Consider the following 14,526-nt stretch of genomic DNA (forward strand, 5'->3'; position numbering starts at 1 on the left):
TCTGGTGAAAGGTCACCCACGACTAAAAGTAAGTTGCAGTAAAACACGGAAATACAAACTTAGTGAAAATCAAAAAAACAATGACGTCGTTTTGCTTCGTGCCAATAATTGTTGCAAATATTGATGTGAAAAATAATGATAATATAAATAACTCGAAACAACTTGCATCTGCGTCACAGTTGTCATCTTTCTGCATAAAACATACATTACAGTACAGTAGGTTCTTCAGATTTTCTTTAAAATGCACCAGTCAATTGTAACCACGGCCAACCCAGGTCCGGGGATATACGGGGAATAGCCGGTGAATTGGGTCGTGTTTATGCTTGTCAGGTGGCCCCACATTGCCTAGTCCAACTACACATTGCCGGGTGAATGCGGTGGTTTTGTCTGTTTTAAATACAGCGGGTAATTGGCCTTGCCTAGAGTCCCCGGGGTGCAGGGACTTTGGTGGGGATTTTACCAACTGTTCGTCTCCGCATGGCATGGAATCTAGCCGGTGTTGGCTGTACTGAAAGTCCAAGTCCCCGCTATTCCCAAGATTTGGGGGTGGGGGGGGGGTGGGCGTGGTTACAATTGACTGACCAGTGCATAATTTGGTTCACTTTATGCCATGTTGATCTGATTCCTACCATAGTAAAATATTTTCTTCAACTGTAACAACACTTCTATATTAAACATTGCATTGCAAAATAGGAACACGAAAGTTTCACATAATTTATCTTGAGCCAATATCATTGTTTAATCACACAAGTGTGTATAATTACACAAGTGTTTCATTAAACACTTAAATTCCGATCAGCTTCTGTCAACATAGCATTGCCATTTTGGACCTATCTAGCTGATGCGCGTCATCTTGAAGCTCAATATACATCAAGTCGAAAATTATAGATGTGTTCACTATGTGACGTGCCATATCAAAAATGGTAAAAAATCATTCAATGTACAATTATTTGAACTAAATAAACTTAGTGCTTGAAATGTCATTCTTAGCTAGGAGAAAAAGTCGGATGTGGACATGAAGACTCGCCAAAACAAAACTTGTCCAAGTCTCTGAAGTTGCTGTTTATTTGGACTAGTCAAGAATTAAACTTTTCAACAAGATAAAGTTACTATAAATGATCCTGGCATTAGGACATGGAGCTAGCCTGTCTGTATTATCTGGATGGTGCTAAGCCCCTGGTGAGCCTTAAATGCCTTGATTTGAAATCTGCCACTTATTATTCTCTATCATTGTCTACACATTTTTTAGGTAAGTGTAAAATACAGTATCTTCTTGTATGTTAAAATTAACAATGGTAAAAGATAATGCATAACTTAATTGTGCATGCTGGGGATATCGATATTGTATACATGCATATAGCTTTACGGATATTTACAGTGTTTAAATAGCTCAAAAGGGTCTTACTCAATGAAAAAAAATAATCAAAATACTAGAATGTAGACAGGATTTTGACATTTTTTGGCAATTAATTAAATTCAAGGGTGTAGCCAGGCTGTACTAAATGTGAGAGGCTATGGGATGGGGAATCCCTGTAACCGTAGGAGGTTGGGGGGGGGGGGGGGGGGGCTGCTCCCCACAGAATTTTTTTTAAGTGATTTTTAAGGCTGTGTTAGCTATCTAGCACAGAGAAACAATGCTTTCTATAGCTGATCTACCCTTAAAGGTTTTATTCTGATGTCAAAACATAACCCTCGACTTTGATGCCATGTTTGACCATTTTTTTTCATTTTTCAAATTGATGTTACGCATGTGCGTAAGTGTGTAACGCTGGCTACGCCCCTGAAATTGTTCTGTTGCAATTTTGGGCAAATCATTCTCATTGGTATGCCTATAAAACATCAAACATGTATGTCTAAAAAAGATCAATAAAAACAAGCCATATTACTGAAATGTTCAAGGCCAACAGATCCCTTCAGAGAAAATCATGCATATATAACCCTTTTATCTACATATATTCTCCCTCCAAACAGAGACCTGGTATGTTAATTTGCATATTTAATCCAGGACATCCACATACTATGAATGCATTCCCCCTTTGGCAGAATGTTACATTACCCTTATTCGTTATTTCAATTTATCTCTGAAGACAGCATGAACTTTTATAGAAAAGGAGTGTCAGTAATTTAGTCTGACAGTCTGTGATTTTTTTTTCAATCAGAAGGAAATTTTGCAATTTTAACATGGCCATGTTTTGACATGCTTGCACAGTGTGTGAATTTTGATCAAAATTGTGCTTGATTAATTTTGTGCTAATGCGTATATCATGGACTTGACATATTTCTTAGTTACCACATGGCTTGTTCCAAAGGGTAAAGCATTTGGAAATGTCAATTCAAACCTGATAAATATGAAATTCTTTTCCTTAATTCAATTTTGATATTTTCAAAACACCCTCTTTTTTAAAAACTTGTTTTAATAGATGTTTATGGATAAGAAGACTCTTAATTTGAACATCAACTTGTTTAGACTAAGAAATAATGAGCCCTTAAAGCTGCACTCCCACAGATTGACTATTTTAACACCTTCTTTTATTTTTTGTTTTGGAAAGAGCAAATTATTGCGTAAATATATATGTGCAAACCAATAATAAGATATCTGATAAAATATCAGATCTTAGATTTTCATATTTATGTTCAAAAATTGATGCTTAATGGCTTAAACTGATACTAACGGTTAAAGAAAAAATGCATAAAACATCAATTTTTGAACATAAGTATAAGAATCTATGATCTGATTTTTTGTCAGCAGTCTTATATTACTGGTTTCCATGGATTTTCGCAAAAAAATGGCTCGTTCGGAAACAAAAAATAAAGAAGTTGTCAATACTTACAATCTGTGTGAGTGCAGCTTTAACAACAAAAATAGAACAAACCTACAATTAAGCAAATGAAATTTCAGATAGGTATAATTGAAGTGCTATTCTTAATCATTAACAATTTCATTCTTCAAGTTGGGTTTTTCCTCAGCCTACTGTCACTCACCTGATGCACAATCCCTGCATAAGATTTTACGTCGACAATGAATTAGACAATGAGGTTGTTTTCGAAGTCAATTAAATGACCTAAAGTAACTAGCTTAATGATTAAGAAGGGCTCATTATCATCAATCACTCCACCCATTCTGAATAATGTTTATTCATAAAGATTTTTTTCGTGTTTTTTATTTACTTGTATACTTTATATCCAGTTAAATACAGCCATCACACATTTTTTCTCTCCTAAATACACATGGGGATATCAATATAACATTGGTCTATTTCTATTGGTCAAAAAAATGTCACGACTCCCAATATTTATGAAACACCGCTGTTGGTCAAGGACAGGTCACGCGGTGACACCACATTTTTCCATTTTCCAAATTTAAATTACAACAAAATGGCGTCTTTATTCGGATTTGATGAATATTTCAATGAATAAATAAAACATTTAAACAGGAGAACAGGTTGTCAACGTTATACTTACATTACGGGGTTAATAGGTGACATAGTATTGGAAATATGGGGGGCAAGAATCCATATTTAGGTTCAAGCTTCACTCCACTGCAATATGGTTTCCTTTACATTGAATATCCCATATCGCGGGTTACCTACTGACCATGGAACTTATAGTATCCTTCCACATGTTTTTAAAAAAATTCATAGACAAGAATGTTTTTTTCAAATGACAATTTGTCATTTTGTATTCATTGTGATGAAAAAAATGTAAAATTAAATTTCCAACCAATTCTTAACCCTTTAGCACATAGACAAGTGGCCAGATTACACCTCCCAGTCAATAGCCATCTTACTGATAAGCAGTCCTTATCTGCATAGGTACTTTTCTGGATATTTGAAAATGAGAAAATGAATACAGCAGTATGACCTTAAAATCAATGTTACTCCAAATAATTGTGTCCAAATCTTTTTTATGTGAATTCATTTTTTATAGATAATTAAATTATCTAATAAATGGTGTCAATGATGAAATATTAAATTATTTTATTTCAGCTGTGAATGTATTTTCAAGATGGATTTGTAACATTTCTTTGAAATGTCATAATTGCATTAAATCAAAGGGTAATAAAATGCTGGGATCGATCTAATTTTTATTACCCCTATCATAAAAAAGACCCATCTGGATTAAAAAGCGGACAATTTATGTTCTTGTGTATTAGTACACAGAAATATGTCAGGAATATCCGGTGTCATCCAGCTGAGAGATCCAGTCCAAGGTGTCTGTTTAACTTTATTACCCCCTCATAAAATTGTTTACAAAAAAAGAAAGCCGATAAATGATTTTCCGGTATGAATAAAAAGATCTAGATCAAACAAAACGCTTGCACATGACCTATTTTACAGCCAAAACTATGATGGACATTATATAAGCTTCACAGAAAATTTACCCATCATTTTCTCATTTACTAATTGTTTCTTTTGTTTGTAAACAAAATATTACCTTTAAGTAAATATAATCTCAATTGATTTCAATGGTAAAATGAACTGACGTAATATATTTAATGATTTACGCATCAATGAATTTGGGGGAAATTCCATACAGTACTTAGCTCGTGGTCTAATTACGTCACAATGGGATATCACACCTGCGATTGGGAGTATAAACACCTTCTCAATTTAGCAGACGATATTTTCAAGGGAAAATCAATACACAAAAGGTTAAACTTTAATTTTATAAACATCCGGGATATTGTTTACAAAAAGAAAGATGCAAAATTGAAATATTGAAATGACCCTATTGAAATATGCGGGCCATGCGTTTACATCCAGTAATGTATACGGTCGGCCAAATGCGTATACATCTGGTAATGAGCTATGTCGGCCTATCTCGTATACATGCGCTAAAGGGTTAAGAGGAAAATGTGATATTTATCTTATCTCCTGATAAAAACTTTCAATCACGTTGGGTACTGAATGGGGTACTATATATTGGTTTAAATAGGAAATGACGTCATGAACACATAGTAATCTACGACTTCATCTTACCGGTGACCATTATGATGTCACAATTAAAAAGAGTTTAGTTTTTTGTTGTTATTCCTTTCTGCTGTACTTGATATCACCTTTATATGTATTCTTCTTACAAACAGTGTGAGAATGATCGCATGATTCTTTGGTTTGAAATTTTTCCTAATACAAATTTTTGCAATGCATGCTTGTAGTCCAGAGAATAGCATCGCTTTAATGGTACATGTATCCTGTTTTTAGCTTGACTATTCGAAGAATATGGAGAGCTATATACTACTCACCCAAGCGTCGGCGTCACACCTTGGTTAAGGTTTTGCATGTAAGCACCTTTAAGTCATTATCTCAGCAAATACATCATGTATTGCATTGAAACTTTAGATATGTATTTCCAACTATCCAACCTACTAAATTAATGAAGTTAGATAACACTTATTTGAATTTAATGCAAAAAATGGGCCTTTATTATTTGACTTTGAAATTCTGGTTAAGGTTTTGCATGTAAGCACACATAGGTTGATATCTCAGCAACTACTTGATGTATTGCATTAAGATTTTATACAATAGTACTCAACCATCCAACCTTCCTAATTGACCAAGTAAGATAACTCTAGTTTGCATTTAATGCAAATAATGACCCTTTATTATTCGACTTAAAAATTCTGGTTAAGGTTTTGCTTTATTATTTGACATATAAATTCAAATACATCATGTATTGCATTGAAACTTTATACACAGGCTCCCAACTATTCAACCTTCTTAAATAATCAGGAAAGATAACTCTATCTTTTATATTTTATCATTTTTGCCCCTTTATTATGCAACTTAGAAATACTGTTTAAGTTTCAAGTATTGGACTTAAAATTTTCCATGTAACCACATTCATGTTAATATCTCAACAAATACATAATGTATTGCATTGAAATCTAATCTAATTTTACAGTGATCCATGTTTCGCCAAAACTTTTTAATCCTTACACTGAACAGCGGCGTAATAGTCGAACGCGCAGTCTCTGTGACAGCTCTTGTTTACTAGAGAAGTAAAACAGGTAAGTTGTTTTTGTTGTCTTTACTTAAAGAATATTTTGATAAAAAGATACTAAAACTCGTCATCATATAATAGACTGTATTATACAACTCGTCAAGGAAAAGGGACCTTTTTGACCTAATTATTTTTTAGAGCTATAGCATTTTAGACAGTTTTGAAAACAATATTTAATGTTGTCTTTTGATGACCTAGATTGTGGCCTTTTGACACACATTAAAATTTGAAGCTTCAGCCATGAAATTAAGACCATTGATTCGAACTCAAAAATCAAAATTGTGCTTTGATAACGTTGTCCTTTCGACATACTTTCCTATTTTTAAGCTACTTCAATGAAAGTTTTTTAGTACAGTTTTCAAAACAAAAAGCAATGTTGTGCTTTGGCGACATAGAATATGATTTTTGACATACATTCTATTTTTGAAGCAACAGCAAAATTTTTTAGACCATGTGTATAACTTTTAAAACAAATATCAATTTTGTACTTGGATAACCTTGATAATTACCGTTTGACCATCTTCTCTATTCTAAGGTACTGCAACAAAAGTTCAGTAAGTTTTGCAAAACAATTATCAATGTTGTCCTCAGATCTTCTTTACTGTGACCTTTTGACCCTCTTTCATAAAATGTACTGCTTTAAGAATAATTATGAATGTTGTGTTTGGCTAACCATGATTGTGACATTTTCACTTACTTTTTTTATTTTTGTGGCCTCTGCAATAAAATGTTGCTATATTTGGAAAACAATTCATCATTGTTGTTCTCGGGTTACTTTAAAGGGACTGTACACCAGATTGGCACCAATTTTTTTTTCCTGTAACGCAACTCAGGACAATTATTTAATAGAATGTGTTAAGCTTTGAATCATAATTATAGAGAAAGGATCAAAATGTAAAAAAATAGCAGTCCAGTGTTGTATCCGCTGTGCTACAAAGGCTTACTCCAAACGGGTGGTATTTTTAAGCTATATACCTTCGTAGACATACCCAGTAATATTTTTAATGGAAAAATACAAAATCACTGCTTAGCTAAAATAAATTGTAAACTATGTGGTACTTCAGTTAGTAAGATTCAATGCACTGTACACATTAATACCAAGTTTATGTCAGTTTTCGACAATTGTTTTTCTTGCAGATTGATCATCTTGTGCACAGTTGCTTCAGCTAAGGCCTACGTTTTTAATTTTGAGTACAACATTGAACTTTGGACCATGTATACTGTTTTAAAAAACATCTGTTAATGTTATGCTTCAGTTATCTTGATTGTGTCCTTTTGGCGTATTTGTTATGCAACTGGAATGAAATTTTGACTATGAAGTAGTTCTGCAAACAAACATTAACGATGATATTGCCAGGTGACCTTTTCATCAACTTTTCAAAGCTACAGCATTAAGATGAATAATTATGTTTGGAAAATAAATATCAAGCTTAGATATTTGGTTTGAAGCATTGTCTAATTGTCCTCACATAAGAGTGTTCAAATTATGCTTCTATATTCAAGATTATGTTCCGATGATTTTCTGTGTTTATAAGAGAAAGGACTTAGTTCTATTCTTGCAGCAGACCGAACAATGTCACCTTCCATCAGCACTTTCAGTGCTTTGATTTTCAAAAGTTCGCAAAAGCTGTGCTTTTTCTTCGCTTTTTTCAAAAGCTTCGTAAAAGCTGCGTTTTTTTCATGAAAGGTTCGCTTTTAGTAAAAAAGCTTCGCTAAACCTTCGTCTTTTGAAAAAATAGCTTCGTCTTTTTGTTTAAGCCATATTTTCCTTATACAAAAGCTTCGTCTTTAACATAAAAGCTTCGTCTTTTGCATAAAAAGCTTCGTCTTTTTGAATATTAAGAAGGCCAATATTTATTGGAAAAAACGAAGCTTTTCAACCAAAGACGAAGCTTTAAAAGAAAAGACGAAGCTTTTTTTTTATCTTTTGCTTTGTGGGTGCACTTTTTTGCGTTTTAAGTCTATTATATAAATAATAAGTGCTTTTTCTTAGCTGAAGAATGTTTTCTTTTAAAAATTCTGCATTTCATCTCAATTATAATAATTCATGTTCAAGTTAAGAATCAGCAGTAATTTAATTGTTTTAGTTTATCCATGTGTAAATCTACAATAACATAAAAAAATATTCAGTCATTCATCAAATTCATACATTCTATTCCTGATTGAATGAAGTATTCAATCTCTTGATGAATGAATGAAATATGGAAAAAAAGGGTTGAATCCAAAAATATAATAATACATGGATGAATGAATGATTGATTGATTGATTGCACAAATGAATGAATGATGAATAATGTGAATGTTTGATTTTTGATTAATTTACTGATGTATTGATTGATTATCTGGTGGGTTGATTGATTGGTTGGTTGATTGATTAGTGATTGAATGAATGAATAATAAATGAATGAATGAATGAATGAATGAATGAATGAATGAATGAATGAATGAATGAATGAATGAATGAATGAATGAATGAATGAATGAATGAATGAATAAATGAATGAATGAGTGAATGAATGAAAATTTGAATAAATAATTGAATGAATGAATGAATGAATAAATTAATTAATAATAAATAAATTGATTAATTAATTTACTTAATTAGTTACTTTTAAATGACTGGATGAATAAATGAATTATTAATGATTCAAAATAAATTAAAAAAGGATGCAATAAATCATAATTTTATAATATTATGCAAAATAATACACTTACAAAATAAACAGTTATTAATTGCATTCAACTGAATATTCACAGAATTCATATTACTTTAATTTCTATACATGTTATCATCATAGATCTTCATGCTTTGTTCATAAGCCATTCCCATGATAAGCCATATTTGTACAACAACCAATTAGAATCTCAGAACAAATTTGAAATAGGGGCGGCCATTTTATTGGGATTTCAGCAGGAAGGGTTGGATGTTTTTAAAGGAATTAATGAATTTACACAAATAAAAACCATTGATGATTAAAGGGATAAATTAATGATATTAAATTTATGATATAACTATCATAAGATCAGATGAACATGGACTATGATTTGGAATGACAATCCAATCATTTGATGTTTTGTAAAAGATGACATGCAATTTTGGTGTGTTCTTATAATATTCTGATCTTATACTTATTTTAGTTGTTTATCAATTACTTAATAACCTCAGAGACTATTTTCTTAAACATGTTGGACTTACATTTCAAAATGATATCCAGCTCATAAAAATGAAATTTATAAGATATAGTTTTAAAACTCGTTGATTTCTTGTTTTTACTCTTGGCTTAACAGAATATCTATCAAAATTTGCAGAATGTTTTTTCATTAAATGTACATCTGATAAGAATCAGTGCTGTTTTACAAGGGGTAATAAAACTACCAAATATTGAAAATTGGATTGATCAATAATGTAAAGTATTAATTAACAATCTGGTAGTTCACACTGTGTAATAAACAGAGCTGTTAGGAACCTCTAAATTTAACAAAAGGGCAACATAAGGCAGAGTATGGAAAAAGTCATTTTACTATGTAGTTGACAGTTTTAAAAAATAGTTTACAATTTAGGTATCATACTGAAAGGTATGCCTCTACACCAACTAATGGCGTAAATAATTAGAAGACCTAAACAAAAATAAACAATATAAAGTATAAATATTTATTTCAAACATTTAGAATATGCTTTCATGTGGTTTAACCCTTGGCATGCTGGGTAAATTGTCGTCTGCTCAAAAATGTCGTCTGGTTTATTCTAAATTTCTTTCAATTTACTTAAAACTTTGGGGATATATTGACTGAGTGGCAAACAGCTTGGAACCTGACCAGGCGCCGAGTTACTCGGTGTCTGGTCTGGTTCCAAGCTGTTTGCAAAGCCTTTAAAATCGCCATCAGCAGCCTAAGGGTTAATAGAGACTAAAGTATCAGTGAAAAAGAAGTGATATTCAACAATTTCAATAATATTTTAATACAGCAATAAAAGGTCATAATGTTTTGTTTTTATTCTTTATTGGGGAAGTTTATACACAGGTATCAATGGGATATTTATTCATATCATGTGGGAACTAGTGATAAACTTGGCATTGATGTATATATGATATATATTTTATTAAAAGTTTTTTGTTACACCAGTCTGAGGCTTTTTATCCCCTATATTATTAGAGGGTTCGAGGAAAAAAAAGCAGCTTTTGAGAACAGCTGCGTTTTTTTGCCACAAAAAGCGCAGCTTTTGCGAAGCTTTCTGCAGTATTGGCCAAAAAAGCGTAGCTTTTGTGAAGAGCTGCTCTTTTTGCTTGAAAAGCGCAGCTTTTGCGAAGCTTTCTGCTGTATTGGTCCAAAAAGTGCAGCTATTTGCAAAAGCTGCGCTTTTTGCTTGAAATAGCGAAGCTTTTGCGAAGCTTTGTGCGGTATTGGTCTGAAAAAGCGCAGCTTTTGCGAATAGTTGTGCTTTTTCAGGCCAATACTGCACAAAGCTTCGCAAAAGCTTCGCTATTTCAAGCAAAAAGCGCAGCTTTTGCGAATAGCTGCGCTTTTTGGCCAATACCGCACAAAGCTTCTCAAAAGCTTCGCTATTTCAAGCAAAAAGCGCAGCTTTTGCGAATAGCTGTGCTTTTTGGCCAATACCGCACAAAGCTTCGCAAAACCTTCGCTATTTCAAACAAAAAAGGAAGAAGCTTTGCAAAAGCTGCGCTTTTTCAAACAAAAAACACAGCTATTGCGAAGAGCTGCGCTTTTATGTCCAAAAAGCTGCGCTTTTAACAAATCGAAAGCTTCGCTAAAGCTTCGTTTTTTTTGCCAATACCGCATCGTTTTGCGGCGCTTTTAGCATTGTTTTGCGGCGCTTTTAGCATTGTTTTGCGACGCTTTAGCGAAGCTTTTTTGGCACGGGATTATCACCACTTGAGGTAAAACAGATCATTGATAAACTTGATATAAGTAAATCAACTGGGATAGATGAGATTGGCCCAAGAGTAATTAAACATTGTGGTGACTTCATCACACCATGCAGTGCGTCTATTATAAATAACAGTATCATGAACGGAATATTTCCTGACTTCTTGAAAACTGCACGTGTATTAACATTAGGATGTAAAGATGATCCAAGTAATTATCGTCCAATTTCAATATTGCCAACAATATCAAGAATATTTGAAAGGCACATTGCAAACCAAGTTCAAGATAAAAATACTTCCATTCTACAAACATTATACACACTAAACAGTCTGGATTTAGGAACAAGAGGCCCAAAAGGGCCTATGCTCTACTGGCATGGCTTTTGTGGTCATATCAATCCAGAGCATGTATGTATGGGTAAAAGGCAACAGACATACAGTCGAAACTCGTTGGCTCGATATCTCATGGCTCGATATCCTCGTTGGCTTGAACCAAATTAAAAGGACCGATTTTTATTTACTCTTTGTTCATATAAATTTCGATCGGATGGCTCGATATCTTGAGGGTCGATATTTCTCCACGCTCGATGTCGTTTTCGTGTTCCCAAACAAGAATTTCACACTTTGATTTGTTTGCTTGGGTCGATGTCATTTTCGCGTGTTCAGTTAAGAATCTCACACCTTGATTTGTTTGATTGGCTTCATTAAGCACAAGGCGCTAATCGATTAAATTGCTTGACTGATATTATAATTATTATCGAATTTAAATGGTTAAACAGTTTGAATAAACATGCCATCACTTTAAGTTCTGTCTCTAATTGTTATCCATCCCTAAATTACTACGCATTTTGATATAACTTTTAAGCTATGTTTGTGTTACCCACTGTTTATTTTCGCATAAATGTATTTTTATTATAAATAAAAAAATAATATGATATTTTCTAATAATCGAATAAAATCATATTACGAAATTTAGGGTGCGTAACTATGCCCTATAAATACTCTTCCTTCTCTTGCGGAGATAGCGTAGCCAATAACAAACGAGGTAAATAAGACTTTATGTAACAAATGAAAAAAATAACATTCTGTAAGCAATCCCGCTTGGCTCGATATTCTCGAGGCTCGAAGTACTTTGGCCGGTCCCTAGAATATCGAGCCATCGAGTTTCGACTGTATAGTTTATGTTTTGTGTTTGGGTTACCTGAAAACGTAGCACGTTCAACATCTGAGCCCAGAAAGTATTGTAAGCAGATTAGTTGCATGAACTATTTTAATATGTGCCAAGTAAAAGTCATCTGACAAAACAAAAATGCTTTCAAAACTGTACTCATAGTAAAAATTTCTGTAGTTTTAAAAGTTAAAAAAAGTTGGTCAAAAAGTCAAAGTCAAGGGCATCCTAGGACTACATTGATCAATTTAAACAAACATTCACAATCAATTGTGCTGAGATGGATGTACGAACACACAAAAAGATTTTCAAACCTTTCCAGATTTATGTTTACCAAACCTGTGAACCCTGGGTGTGGCCAGTAATGACACCAGGTGCATAACTTAAACATTCACAACCAATTTTGTTAAGATGAATGCGCAAACTACAGAACTTCAAGCTAAAAAACGGCCTTTGGGCTTTCAACAAGAACAAGGCAGAGTAATTCACAAAATCAACTGCAGAAGCAAAAAGCAAATTGTCTCTCAAAATCCTAGACTTGCAAATTGTCTCCCTTAACTCTAGACTTGAATTTACATGTACATGTAAACTTGGCTAAAAATAGAATTCGCTCAAGCAGACCTGGCTAAAAATAGAAAGCATTTCTTTAAAACTTTCATGGCCCATAATCTAGGCATTCATGGGCGGATCTTGCTGGTTTTTGAAAGGATCCAAGCTCTAATGGATATCTAGATACTGAACAAGTTTCATCGAGATACAATCAAAACTGAAGACTGTATCGTGTTCACAAGCAATTGTTTACAGACGCACGACCGCACGGACGCACGACTGCACGGATGCACATACTACGTACACATTACCATCGCATAAGCTCTTCTGGCCTTTGGCCAGTAGAGCTAAAAACCATTTCTGTTGTACAGCGTTAACAAGTTTAATAGATGCATGGGTAAAAGATATTGACAGTGGCAAAATTGTTGGTGCTGTCTTTCTAGACCTACGAAAGGCATTTGATCTAGTGGATCATGAAATTCTACTACATAAATTAAACTTGTATCATTTTTCTGAAAATTCGATAAAGTTTTTTAAATCCTACTTATCTAATAGAAAATAATTAGTTAAAGTCGGAAACATACATCATCAGGAGTACCTCAGGGATCCATTCTTGGTCCACTGCTGTTTCTTATATATATCAAGGACATTGCGCTTTGTAAATTGAATATGAACATCGATTTAGTTGCAGATGACTCAACATTGCATGAAACTGGTAGTAATGTAAACATCATTGAAAGTAAACTACAACGACATCTTAATCTCGTTGTAGATTGGTGCCAAATAAATAACATGTCATTGCATCCAACTAAATCCAAGTGTATGGTTATCGGAACTATATATAAAACAAAACAAGTTAGTAAATTAAATCTTACAATCGATGGAACAGCATTAGAAAATGTGACTGTGCAAAAACTACTTGGAATCTATATTGATAATAATCTAAAATGGCGTCCGCAAATAGAAATTGTTTGCAAAAGAATCAACTGTAAAATCTCACTTTTGAAACGTCTATTGTTCTACCTCAATGATGAGATGAAACGTTTGTTTTACAATGCATATATCCTTCCAATTTTAGATTATTGTTGTCATATTTGGGGCAAAGGAAACTCAAGTTGCTTACATAAAGTTAAATCCTTGCAAAATAGGGCTGCAAAAATCATTCTTAAAATTCCTAAACGATCATCTTCAAACGGATTGTTACAAGAACTTCAGTGGCTAACGTTTACAGACAGGTGTAAATATCACTGTGCAACCCTTGTCTATAATACCCTTAATGGAAAGGCTCCGAGGTATATGTCTGAATTGCTAATCTTTGCAAATAATGAACACTATTCTCTAAGATCAACTTCAAAACAAGATTTAGTTTTGATACAAACACCGCGAACTAACTATTTCCTGGATTCCTTTTCGTACTACAGTATGAAGGTTTGGAATACTATTCCGGATGAAATACGAAATGCAAAAAAGTTAAACACATTTAAGCATAATTATAAAGTGCACCTCTTGAAATGTGCAAAGGGTTAGTTTCAAAAAGGTATATCATCTTTTCATTATCTTAAAGATTGAAATAACTGTTGTTATATAAATTGTTGAGTTTTATTGAGTGTCTGTCGGCGTGTACATGATGTATATTGAAATAATTGTTATGTTAATTTGTATAGAATAATTATATTCAAAACATCAAAAGTTCTTGTATAGGAATGTATAAGTGCGATGCAGATGTTTTATGATTTACCAAATGCATTTTGTTTTTGTTTGTTTGTATTTCTTCATAGAAGGCCACATTGTAAATATGATGTTGTTATGGTTGAACCTGTAATTATGTCATAATGTGTTTATACCTTCTCTAAATAAAGATATTATTATTATTATTATTATTATTATTATGCGTTTACATCCAGTAATGGATACGGTCGGCCAGAT

The 14,526-nt window shown here is 33.1% G+C and overlaps 1 protein-coding gene across 5 annotated transcripts in view; it reads right to left on the minus strand.

Annotated features, from left to right (window-relative positions):
* Positions 1 to 14,526, minus strand: part of LOC128234881 (bromodomain adjacent to zinc finger domain protein 2B-like) — a 249,182-nt gene that overhangs the window by 98,202 nt on the left and 136,454 nt on the right. The window lies entirely within an intron of this gene.

This window comes from Mya arenaria, chromosome 5, assembly GCF_026914265.1.
Source record: "Mya arenaria isolate MELC-2E11 chromosome 5, ASM2691426v1".
NCBI lineage: Eukaryota > Metazoa > Mollusca > Bivalvia > Myida > Myidae > Mya > Mya arenaria.